This window comes from Pristiophorus japonicus, chromosome 10, assembly GCF_044704955.1.
Source record: "Pristiophorus japonicus isolate sPriJap1 chromosome 10, sPriJap1.hap1, whole genome shotgun sequence".
In the NCBI taxonomy this organism is placed as follows: Eukaryota; Metazoa; Chordata; class Chondrichthyes; family Pristiophoridae; genus Pristiophorus; species Pristiophorus japonicus.
The window spans coordinates 203,280,534-203,293,731 of NC_091986.1; the positions used below are offsets into that span (position 1 = coordinate 203,280,534).

General features: G+C 45.9%; 1 protein-coding gene across 3 annotated transcripts in view; it reads left to right on the forward strand.

The window, feature by feature from the left end:
• Positions 1-3,007: 3,007 nt before the first annotated feature.
• Positions 3,008-13,198, forward strand: part of LOC139274906 (interleukin-5 receptor subunit alpha-like) — a 60,583-nt gene continuing 50,392 nt past the window's right edge. Inside the window, exons 1-2 of one of the 3 annotated variants that reach the window (XM_070891635.1) lie at positions 3,008-3,058; positions 3,599-3,666. The gene's annotated coding sequence lies outside the window, so the exon portion shown is untranslated. Of the gene's footprint in view, positions 3,059-3,248; positions 3,667-13,198 lie in introns of those variants that run through there. The other 2 variants (XM_070891634.1, XM_070891636.1) reach the window with 2 other exon arrangements.

Sequence of the window (13,198 nt, forward strand, 5' to 3'; positions counted from 1 at the left end):
CTCTGGGGCAGAGAATTCGAAAGATTCCCAAATCTCTAAGTGAAGAAATTCCTCCTCACCTCTGGCTTAAATGGCTGACCCCTTATCCTGAGACTGTGCCTCCTTAATAGTAGACTCTCCAGCCAGGGGAAACAACCTCCCAGCATCTACTATGTCAATCGCCTTCAGAATCTTGAACCTTATACCAGCTTTAGAACAGAGGCGATGACGTCCAACGCCATCAGTCTGCAGCTCGTGCCAATTTGTTGGTCGGACCTCATTTAAGCCTCATCGCCGAACTGCCCAGATATTTCCAGTGTTGCTCAGCAGCTAGCCCAAGGGGAGAGCAGGATTTCAAGTGTGTCTAGCACCATTTAAAGTGTACTTGAATCTCTTAAAGTGAGGTTTCCTTTAAATTGGAGATTCCTGCTGCTATTGGGAGATTGGGGCTGTAACGTGGCTTTGTTCAAGACTTACGTCAGGCCGGAATTAGAATATTGGGTCCAGTTTTGGTCTCTTGAAATCTCCAGTTTTCATGTCAGCTTAGTGGGTAGCACACTCGCCTCTGAGTCAAAAGGTTGTGGGTTCAAGTGCCACTCTAGGAACTTGAGCATAAAAAAAAAATTTGGCTGACACTCCAGTGCAGTGCTGAAGGAGTGCTGCACTGTCAGAGGTGCTGTCTTTCGGATGAGACGTTAGACCGAAGCCCCGGCTGCCCTCTCTCAAGTGGACGTAAAAGATCCCATGGTATTATTTCAAAGAAGAGCAGCGGAGTTATCCTCGCTGTTCTGGGCTAATATTTATCTCTTAATCAACATAATCAAAAAACAGATTATCAGGTCATTATCACATTGCTGTTTGTGCAAGCTTGCTGTGTGCAACTTGGCTGCTGCGTTTCCTAAATTACAACAGTGACTACACTCCAAAAGTACTTCAATGGCTATAAAGCGCTTTGAGACCTCCGGTGGTCGTGAAATGCGCTATATAAATGCAAGTCTTTATTTTTACTTGAATCTCTTAAAGTGAGGTTCCTTTACACTGGAGATTCCTGCTGCTATTGGGAGATTTGGGCTGCAACATGGCTTTGTTCAAGACTTACTTCGGGCCTGAGTTCTAATATTGGTCCAGTTTTGGTCTCCTCACATGGTGGGGAATATTGTAACTTTGGAAAGGGTGCAGAGCAGGTCCACAAGATTAATCCCCAGTTTAAAACACCTTAGTTACCCAGATAGGCTCAAAGAGTTGAGTCTCTATACTTTAAAGAAGCTGATTAAAGAACATAAGAACATAAGAAATATGAGCAGTAATAGGCCATTTGGCCCCTCGAACCTGCTCCGCCATTCAATAAGATCATGGCTGATCTGATCTTGAGCTCAACTCCACTTCCCTGCCCGTTCCCCATAAGCTTTGACTCTCTTATCGCTCAAAAATCTGTTCATCTCCACCTTAAATATATTCAATGACCCAGCCTCCACAGCTCTCTGGGGCAGAGAATTCCACAACCCGCTGAGAGAAGAAATTCCTCCTCATCTCTGTTTCAAATGGGCTACCCCTTATTCTGAAACTATACCCCTAGTTGTAGATTCCTCCACAAGGAGAAAATCCTCTCTGCATCTACCCTGGCAAGCCTCCTCAGAATTTTATACATTTCAATAAGATCACCTCTCATTCTTCTAAACTCCAATGAGTATAGGCCCAACCTGCTCAACCTTTCTTCATAAGACAACCCCTTCATCCCAGGAATCAATCTCATGAACCTTCTCTGAACTGCCTCCAATGCAAGTATATCCCTCCTTAAGTAAGGAGACTGATAATAGAGGTTTATAAAATAATGAAGGGACTGGACTGTTTTTATGTCAATCAATTATTTCAGCTGGACAGGTTAGGGAGGACCAAGGGTCGTGCTCACAGGTTATGTAGGGGCAGAACTGGGCTGAATGTTAGGCAGTTCTTCATTGCCCAGAGAATAATGCAGCTTCGCCCATTTGCCACCCTCATCAAGAAATAATGAGCAGCGGGCAGTGATTCTCTGATATGCCCAGCCGACAGGTGGGGCTCCGACTCGACAGCGCGACCTGCAAAAGTCAACCTATCGACACCAAGTCCCGCTCACTCATTACCCTGTTTTTTCCCCCTGCCTTTTTATTTCCCTTGTTTTTTTTCCAAATTTTTTTTCCCGCGATTCTTTTACTCATTTTCTTCCCGTGTTTTTTTTCCCGATTGTTATTTTCTATGCTCGCTGACCTACATTGGCTGACGATCCAACAAGGCATCAAATTTAAACTTCTCAGCGTTGCGTTCAAATCCTTCCGCGGCCTTGCCCCTCCCTATCTGTGGAACCTCTTCCAGCCCTACAGCACTTCAAGAACTCTGCGCTCCTCTGACTGTGACCAGCCTCCTATGCATCCCCTATTTATTTCACCACCGCCATTGGTGGCCGTGCCTTCAGCTGCATGGACCTGAAGCTCTGGGATTCCCTCCCTGGGCCTGTATTCACTGGAGTTTAGAAGGATGAGAGGGGATCTGATAGAGACATATAAAATTCTGACGGGACTGGACAGGTTAGATGCAGGAAGAATGTTCCCGATGTTGGGGAAGTCCAGAACCAGGGGTCACAGTCTAAGGATAAGGATCGAGATGAGGAGAAACTTCTTCACTCAGAGAGTTGTTAACCTGTGGAATTCCCTGCCACAGAGAGTTGTTGCTGCCAGTTCGTTGGATATATTCAAGAGGGAGTTAGATATGGCCCTTATGGCTAAAGAGATTAAGGGGTATGTAGAGAAAGCAGGAAAGGGGTACTGAGGTGAATGATCAGCCATGATCTAATTGAATGGCGGTGCAAACTCGAAGGACCGAATGGCCTACTCCTGCACCTATTTTCTATGTTTCTAAACCTCTTCACCTCGCTCTCCTTCTTTCAGAGCTCCTTCAATACTACCTCCTTCTTCTTCTTAGGCTGTTCCCAACGCCCCCGCCCCCCCCCCCCCCCCCCACAAGTTGAGGATGACTTGCTTCCACATTAAAATGAGTTCTTAGGTGACTGATGAGACCAATGCAGGATTTACAGACTCTGTCACAGGTGAGGCAGACGGTGGGCAGGGTGTTTGATTTGTCCAGCGCTCCTTCGCTTTTTCTATTTGGAATACTTTCAATATTACCGTAATTGTTAATGTGCAGTCCTGCAAAAGTCTGCGGTTACAATCTGTAAACATTGAGTCGATTGCAATCTGTAAACACGCTGTTTCTCAGTTGCTTGTCATGGGTGTGAAGTCCAACGTGAGGATGAATCAGGCAGACCTGAATAATTCTGCGGCATCCGACTGATTCACTTTTTACCTGTTTCCACATGTTCTCAGCCACGCGGGGGCGTGCAGTGAGTCACTGGGCAATGTCATTTTCGCCGGGGAGTTTGTTTTTCTTGGAACAGAAAGAGCCACCCACTTTTATTTGAATCGCAGGTTACAGATCTCTCCAGTTCGAAAAGCCTGGGAAATCACACAGCAGCACAGGTGACCCGTGCGTGGGATCCAGTCAGCGAGTATTAAAGATATTGGCGATGGATATGTCTCTCGCTCTCTTGTTCCGATACGTTGCTTTTAATCTTCTGCACTTTCCTTAGGTCAGCGCCGAGTCCTTTGAATTCTGTAGCTGTGTGCTCTGTGCTTTTTCACTTGAAAGCAGCGAGAGGTAAGCCTGTGCCCTCATTATCCGCCCACGAAGCCGTGGGAAGATAGCTGAAAGTTTGTAACATTAGTTAGCTGCTAAATGAACAACTGGAGAATAACAGATGTTTCTCGTATTCGTATCTCTGCTATTCTGCGGGAACATTCTGTTACTGGTATTTATGTGACTTATGTTCATCTATTTGCTATATTTTCTGATATTATTAGTATTTCCGCTGTTGGTATTAATATTTCTTATTGGTATTTCTGCTATTGGTATTAATATTTATCATATTAGTATTGGTATTGGTATTTTCCCACGTTACAATAGTGACTACATTTCAAAAGTATTTCACTGGCTGTAAAGCGCTTTGAGACGTCCGGTGGTCGTGAAAGGTGCTATATAAATGCAAGTCTTTCATTTATTTCATAGAATCATAGAATGGTTGCAGCACATTCAGCCCCTCGAGCCCGTGCCGGCTCTCTGCACGAGCACCTCAGCTTGTCCCACGCCCCCGCCCTTACCCCGTAGGTCTGAAAAAAAAAACATTCATTCAGGTACTTATCCAATTTCCTTTTTGAAAGCCACAATTGAGTCTGCCTCCACCACCCTTTCAGGCCGTGCATTCCAGATCCTAACCACTCGCTGCTTAACAAAGTTTTTCCTCATGTCACATTTGGTTCTTCTGCCAATCTCCTTAAATCTGTGTCCTCTGGTATTGGTAATAATATTTCTCATCTTAGTATTTCTTGATATTAATGATATTAATATTTCTTGTATTGGTATTAATATTTTTCATTGGTATTTCTCATATCAGTATTTAAGCTACGAATTAATATTGCTACTAATTGTATTTATGATATCAATTTTTCTGATATTGGTTTGTCTGATATTGATACTTCTGCTGTATTCTGTTAATGTGGATTTACATATTCTTTTATCTGCTAAGCAAGATAACTGTTTTTCATTTTTTTATGGAAAAATCTGCCAAGTACCAATTAAACTCAGACATCCCGTGTAGCAAAAATTGATTTTGACGTATTGAGCGCAATTTCTCTCTCCATTGCACCTAGGGAATACTCATTTCTCAGGCACAAAAGAGGAGGAAAAAGGGGGCAGAGAGCCATGATGTCAGGCCTCTGTCCCCTTGGCACTGCCCTCGAATATCTGAGGCTTTGCTTGAGGGCAGGGAGTGTACCTGTGCTCACAGAAACAACAACAACTTGTATTTATATAGCGCCTTTAAAGTAGTGAAACATCCCAAGGCGTTTCACAGGAGTATGATGAGCTAAATAATTTGACACCGAGCCGCATAAATGGAAATTAGCGCAGGTGACCAAGCAGAGAGGTAGGCTTTAAGGAACGTCTTGAAGGAGGAAAACGGAGGTAAAGAGGCGGAGAGGTTTGTCGAAATCTCGACCTCCGAAAAGATTAACTCCGACACTTACAGCTCCGGTAGAAGTTTCCTTTTTAATTTACTTGCTCGCAAGGGGTAGGTTTCACTCAGTCAAGGGCTAAATGAACACCTCCGAAATGGTTCAGTTTAACAAGATATTTATACAGTAAAACCAAAGTTCTGGCCTCTCCCTGTGTATTGCTCTGTCTCACAGTCAGTGAATACAGATAAAGAGTTAATTACTATATCCTGGTCCTGACATGGTGTCCAGATATTTCCTTTTGTCAGGGTTATCAGAAAGCCAAACGGCCATTACTCCATGAGTCATAGGTAATGGGCTATCACCTGTCTTGTATTGTGTCAGGATTGTTTCAATTTCCTGGTCAGTTTATCTGTTTGCATCAAATGGATGAGGTCTCGGAAAGAGATAATGGCTAGAAGATAAGGGTGGGGTGACATGGAACTCCTGTAGTGTAGACAATAGGAGAGCACCATGGGGGGGGTTACTTGTCTCAGCATGACTTGTCTCCTAGCTGTCTGATGGCCATCAGCCATCTAACAGCAGGTTTAGCTGTTTATGCAAGCTGACTGCTAAAATGCAGAAAGTTCTGGAAGGGCCAGGACTCCATTTTAATCAAAAGGCACACAAATACCGTATGGTATCAGCTTAGATAAAAAATACTTTCCACAGGTTTAGGGAGGGAGTTCCAGAGCTTGGGGCCCAGGCAACAGAAGGCACGCCCACCGATGGTTGAGCGATTATAATCAGGGATGCTCAAGAGGGCAGAATTAGAGGAGCGCAGTCATCTCGGGGGGGGGTTGTGGTTCTGAAGGAGATTACAGAGATAGGGAGGGGCAAGGCCGTGGAGGGATTTGAAAACAAGGATGAGAACAGGTCTGCCATTCAAACGATTTGGGATGGGGTGGCCCTCCTGCCTCATTTTCCTCTAGGATCGCCAAAAGTACACCCATTTTGAAGGGATGGCAGATGAAGTTGGCGGGAGTCTATGTACCTGCCCCACTCATGGGGGTAGGCAACAAGTCAAGGAAGGCCCCCCTAAAAAAGGAACTAATATTTTATAGGCACCCCATGGATCTTTCTGCCTTTTTGCTGCTGCTTTTAGACAGAGTTGGCGGCTATTCACACTGCTACAGGCATCTCTAGCCACAAGCTTCAGTCAGTGAGCAGCCCTGTGATTGGAGTGCGAAGAGAGTACATAAGAGCAGGAGTAGGCCATACGGCTCATCAAGCCTGCCCCGCCGTTTAGTAAGATCATGACTGAACTTTGACCTCAACTCCACTTTCCCACCCTATCCCCATATCCCTTGATTCCCTTTGTGGCCAAAAAACTGTCGATCCCAGCCTTGAATATGCTCATCGACTGAGCAACCCCCTCCCTGCCTCCTTAAGGTGCTTTGTGTGTTTCGTGAACAATTTCCATCTTTGCTTTTCTCCCACCTGCTCGATGCCCACTCTTCATGCACTACCCTATAAAGTGCTCTGTATGCAAGGAGTGCTATAGAATGTGTGAGCATTAATACAATATTTCCTGTGCCATTTACTGCCTATGCCTGCACAGTGGTGCTCCAAGTATTGGAGGAAGCCTTAGCACATAGTATGCGGTGGACTGTACAGCATAAGAACATAAGAATTAGGAGCAGAAGTAGGCCATTCGGCCCCTCGAGCCTGCTCCGCCATTCAATAAGATCATGGCTGATCTTCTACCTCAACTCCACTTTCCCGCCCGATCCTCATATCCCTTGACTCCCTTAAGTGACCAAAAATTTGTCGATCTCAGCTTTGAATATACTCATCGACAGAGCATCCGCAGCTCTCTGGGGTAGAGAATTCCAAAGATTTACAACTCTGTGAGTGAAGTCATTTCTCTTCATCTCGGTCTCTAATGGCCGGCCCCTTATCCCGAGTAGAAAGTGATCTGGAGCCAGAAACACAGGTGGGTTCAGGCCATACAGGCGGCGTGTTCTTAAGGTGTGCTTTGACTGCCTGGTGCCTAGGTTAGGGTGAACAGCAAAGTAGGCCTTGTTCAATCACCATAGCCTGTGACTCTGATTATTACTCATCAGAAACCCTAAAGTACGTTACAGGCAAGGTTACTGGTTTTCTGGAAAACTGATGTTTCCTCAGAATGCGATCTCCAAAACACTGGTAATATTGCCAGTGAAAACAAAGATTGACTTATTTAGTCACCATAAACCAGTGGCCCCTGTTTGATAATCATACTGAAAGGAAGAAAGAAAGACTTGCATTTATATAGTGCCTTTCACTGCCACCGGATGTCTCAAAGCGCTTTACAGCCAATGAAGTACTTCTGAAATGTGGTCACTGTTATAAACATTAGAATGTTATTCTTGGTGCTGTCAGTCAAGGATTCTTCTGTAGACCTCAACTTATTGTGTATTCTTGAAGATTTAGTAATTGTTAGGCAACTTCTTTTTCCAGGATTTTATGTAACGGAGAAGGTGTGAGTGAGCGAGTGTCACCAATCCGCGTTTGGATTTTCTTTAATTCACAAGCGAGGCTTTGATAGAGTAGATGGCGAGAAACTGCATCCAATGGCAGGAGGCTCGATAACCAGAGGACACTGATTTAAGAGAGTTGTCAAAAGAACCAGGAGCTTGTGGAGATGAGGATTTTTTAATGCAGGGAGTTGTTATGATCTGGCCTGAAAGGGTGGTGGAAGCAGATTCAGGAGTAACTTTGAAAAGGGAATTGAATAAGTACTTGAAAAGGAAACATTGGCAGGGCTATGGAGGAAAGAGTAGAGGGAGTGGGCCCAATTGGATCGCTCTTTCAAAGAGCCGACACAGGCACGATGGGCCGAATGGCCTCCTTCTGCGCTGTATCATTCTATGCAAGTTACACTGTCACTGTTGCATCAATAGGGGATGGTTTGAGATGCCAACAGATACAGAAGCAGCAGAGTGGTTCAGGGGTCACTGGACTCCCTGTCACACTGGAGGCAAGAGTCGTGAGCAGGTGGCAGTCCAGTGCCAGGCATTTTCGCAGTGTCGAGGCTCTGATCTGATCAAAGAGTGCAATGGCTTGTCCGCCCAACAAGGAAAGCCCTCTCACACCACTCGGGATTTTGTTACCATGGTGTCAGGTCAAGCTTAAAAAGTGCTCCTAGACAGTTTTGCAACAAGGGCCTCGATTTCAGAATTCTCACCCTTGTTTTCAAATCCCTCCATGGCCTCGCCCCTCCCTATCTCTGTAATCTCCTTCAGCCCCATAACCCTCCCGAGATATCGACGCTCCACTAATTCTGCCCTCTTGAGCATCCCTGATTATAATCGTTCAACTATTGGTGGCTGTGCCTTCTGTTGCCTGGGCCCCAAGCTCTGGAACTCCCTGCCTAAACCTCTCCGCCTCTCTACCTCTCTTTCCTCCTTTAAGACACTCCTTAAAACCTACCTCTTTGACCAAGCTTTTGGTCACCTGTCCTAATTTCTCCTTATGTGGCTCGGTGACTAATTTTGTGTCCTGTGATGCACCTTAAAGGCGCTATATAAAAAATACAAGTTGTTGTTGTTTAAGAATGTATGCAGTGGTTTTGTTTTAATGTTTTGATAAAACAGGTGTACCCATCCATGCTCTCAAAACATTACCAATTTGCTAGATGGGTCCAGTGCTCTGGTATAAAGTAGGCCAGTAACTTCAGCATAACTGTGATTAACCTTCACACCAGCCATGGTATGATAGTTTCAAAAGTTCCCAGAAAGTCCATTGGACTTCTTTGGGACTTTTTAAAACAAATGTTTTAATTTTTATGTTATGAGTAAACGAATAATGATCCAGTGAATGCAAATCTGCAGTCGAAGCCACAAATTTTTCACCAGGTGTTTAAAAGACTCTTTCTTGAATTTGCTGATGCAGTCAACCCATTGTATACATTCACCACCCCGGCATAAAGTTGTTAAATCTAAAGTTTGAGGTGATAGTTGTAGATCTGCAAATACTTTAAAAATAGTGACATTTATCTTGTTGGTAACCTTTTTAAAAATTTGTTCGTGTGATGTGGGCGTCACTGGCAAAACCGGCATTTATTGCCCATCCCTAATTGCCCTTGAGAAGGTGGGGGTGAGCCACCTTCTTGAACCGCTGCAGTCCGTGTGGTGAAGGTGCTCCCACAGTGCTGTTAGGGAGGGAGTTCCAGGATTTTGACCCAGCAGCGATGAAGGAACGGTGATATATTTCCAAGTCAGGATGGTGTGTGGCTTGGAGGGGAACTTGGAGATGATGGTGTTCCCATGCACCTGCTGCCCTTGTCTTTCTAGGTGGTAGAGGTTGCGGGTTTGGGAGGTGCTGTTGAAGAATCTTGACCTGAATTGTACTCCAGGTGGTGCCAGACCAGCACTTTGTACAAGTTCAAAATCACTTGCTGAGGTTTGTGCTCTAATGGTCTGACTATACAGCCCAAGCTCCCTGACAGTTTGTACTATACATTTTCTTGTGTTCATCATCATCATTATAGGCAGCCCCTTGGAATCGAGGAAGACTTGCTTCCACTCTTAGGTGGCTGTACAGTCCAATACGAGAACCACAGTCTCTGTCACAGGTCGGACAGATAATCGTTCAGGGAAAGGGTGGGCAGGGAGCCTGGTTTGTCACACGCTCCTTCCGCTGCCCGCGCTTGATTTCTGCAGGCTCTCGGCGACGATATTCGAGGAGCTCAGCGCCCTCCCGATTGCACTTAGGGCAGTCTATGGCCAAGGACTCCCAGATGTCAGTCGGGATGTCACACTTTATCAGGGAGGTTTTGAGGGTGTCCTCGTAACGTTTCCTCTGCCTGCCTTTGGTTCGTTTGCTGTGGACGAGTTCTGAGTAGAGCGCTTGCTTTGGAAGTCGCGCGTCTGGCATGCGAACTATGTGGCCTGCCCAGCGGAGCTGATCAAGTGTGGTCAGTGCTTTAATGCTGGGGATGTTGGCCTGGATGAGGACGCTAATGTTGGTGCGTCTGTCCTCCCAGGGGATTTGCAGGATCTCGCGGAGACATTGCTGGTGGTATTTCTCCAGCGACTTAAGGTGTCTACTGTACATGGTCCACGTCTCTGAGTCAGTGGTCACTCCCATAATCGTACCTTCAAATCCTACATTCCCTAATCTAATTTGATGATGAAATAACCTGGGGATTTAAAAAAAAATTCATTCTGGGGATGTGGGCGTCGCTGGCAAGGTCAGCATTTATTGTCCATCCCTAGTTGCCTAGTGGTGGTGGGCTTTCTTCTTCAACCGCTGTAGTCCGTGTGGTGAAGGTACTCCCATCGGTTTAGTGCCAGAGGACTGGAGAACTGCTAACATTGTACCTTTGTTTAAAAAGGGAGAAAGGGATAGACCGAGTAATTACAGGCCAGTCAGCCTAACCTCGGTGGTGGGAAAATTATTGGAAAAAATTCTGAGGGACAGGATTAATCTTCATTTAGAAAGACACTGATTAATCAAGGACAGTCAGCACGGATTTGTCAAGGGAAGTTCGTGTCTGACTAACTTGATTGAATTTTTTGAGGAGTTAACAAGGAGGGTCGATGAGGCTTGTGCATTTGATGTAGTATATATGGATTTTAGGAAAGCTTTTGATAAGGTCGCACATGGCAGACTGGTCATGAAAGTGAAAGCCCATGGGATCCAGGGCAAAGTGGCAAGTTGGATCCAAAATTGGCTCAGAGGCAAAAAGCAAAGGGTAATGGTTGATGGATGCTTTTGTGACTAGTAGGCTGTTTCTAATGGGGTTCTGCACCTTTGCTTTTTGTGGTATACATCAATGATTTAGACTGGAATGTAGGGGGTATGATTAGAAGTTTGCAGATGATACTAAAATCGGCTGTGTGATTGATAATGAAGAAGAAAGCTGTAGACTGCAAGAAGGTATCAATGAACTAGTCAGGTGGGCAGAATAGTGGCAAATGGAATTCAATACGGAGAAGTGTGAGGTTAATGCATTTGGGGAGGACTAAAAAGGCAAGGGAATACACATTAAATGGTAGGACACTGAGAAGTGTAGAGGATCAAAGGGACCTTGGAGTGCATGTCCATAGATCCCTGAAGGTAGCAGACAAGGTAGATAAGATGGTTAAGAAGGCATACGGAATACTTGCCTTTATTAGCCAAGGCATAGAATACAAGAGCAGGGAGGTTATGCTTGAACTGCATAAAACACTAGTTAGGCCACAGCTAGTGTACTGCGCGCAGTTCTGGTCACCACATTACAGGAAAGATGTGATTGCACGAGAGAGGGTACAGGGAAAATTTACGAAGATGTTTCCTGGACTGGAGAATTTTAGCTATAAAGAAAGATTGGATAGGCTGGGTTTGTTTTCTTGGAGGCTGAGGGGAGACTTTATTGATGTGTATAAAATTATGAGGGGCCTAGATAGAGTGGATAGGAAGGACCTATTTCCCTTAGCATAGAGGTCAATAACTAAGGGGCATAGTTTTAAAGTAATTGGTAGGAGGTTTAGAGGGGATTCGAGGGGAAATTTCTTCACTAGAGGCAGAAGCCCTTACCAGATTTTAAAAGTGCTTGGATGTGCACTTGAAGTACCGTAACCTACAGGGCTATGGACCAAGAGCTGGAAAGTGGGATTAGGTGGGATAGCTCTTGGTCGGTCAGCGCAGACACAATGGAACAAAATGGCCTCCTTCCGTGCTGTAAATTTCTATGACTCTATGGGGCCAAAATTGGTGGACATACCGTCCGCTGCCACCGAGTTTTCTGGGCGGTCTCCCCTCCAAGCGAGTTTGGCGGAGGCCTCCCACCAGCGGGGAAGGAAGACTGCTAGGGACCGCCCGCTGACGTGTGCCGGTGTGCAACGCGCGTAAGAGTCCTCCCGCCCGCCGAGCTGCCTGTTTGGTTCGGGCAGGAGTCCGCTGCAGCAACGCCGCATGGAGGCAGGTCTAACCTCAACGGTAAGTATGAAGACCTGCAAAAAAAGGTGAGGCCACTTCTTTATTTTTTTTGAGGGTTTGAGGAGGTTGGGGTCCCCAAAAGGATTTCTAGTGTTTTTTTTTTTATTTTTTGAAAATTTTTAATTTCATCAGTTCCCCCCTCCCTGGGCCCGACTCAATCCTCAGCAGTACTTTGCTGAGGATTGCATTGCCGCCGAGAATGGGAGCTACTGCCCGCTGCTGCCCAGATTCAGTGTGTAAGTCCCACTTTTGCCGCCGGGCGGGCTTTCCAAGATTTTCCCATGAAACTTCCACCCAAAGTACCGTCAGGATCTCAGCGGTCCTTTGGGTGACACTTGGGCGGAACTTAACTTCCACCAATTGCGGGCCCGATGATTCTATAGTGCTGTTCGGGAAGGAGCTACAGGACTTTAACCCACCGACAATGAAACAACAGTGATATATGCCTAAGTTGGAGTGTTATGTGACTTGGCGGGGAATCTGGAGGTGATGCATCTGCTGCCCTTGTCCTTCTAGGCGGTAGAGGTCACGGTCTGGAAAGTACTGCTGAAGAAGCCTTGGCAAGTTGCTGCAGTGCATCTAATAGATGGTACACACAGCTTCAACAGCCATGACATCTCAGCATCATGCTCAGTTGCTCCCTCAGTGGTGGCTAGTGAAAGCCTGCTGAGTGCATCGGCGCAGTTTTCAGTGCCCGGTCTGTGCCGAATTGTGTAGTCATAGGCGGCTAACGTGAGTGCCCACCTCTGTATGCGGGCCGATGCATTCGCATTTATGGCCTTGTTGTCAGCCTAAAGGGACGTTAGGGGTTTGTGATCTGTCTCCAGCTCAAATTTCCTGCCAAACAGATACTGGTGTATTTTTTTTACTGCATAGGCATATGCTAGCGCTTCCTTTTCTACCATCCCGTAGCCCCTTCTGCCTGGGACAGACTTCTGCAGGCATAAGCTACCGGCTGTAATTAACCATTGGCATTCACATGCTGCAACACACACCCGACCCCGTAGGACGATGCATCGCACGTTAAAACAAGTTTCTTACATGGGTCATATAATGTTAACAGTTTGTTGGAGCATAACAAATTGCGTGCTCTATCAAAAGCCCTTTCCTGGCTGTCCCCACAGATCCAATCGCGACCTGTGCGTAGGAGCACGTGTAGCGGCTATAACAGCGTGCTCAATTTGGGAAGATAGTTACCAAAATAGTTTAGGAGCCCCAGGGACGAACGCAGCTCC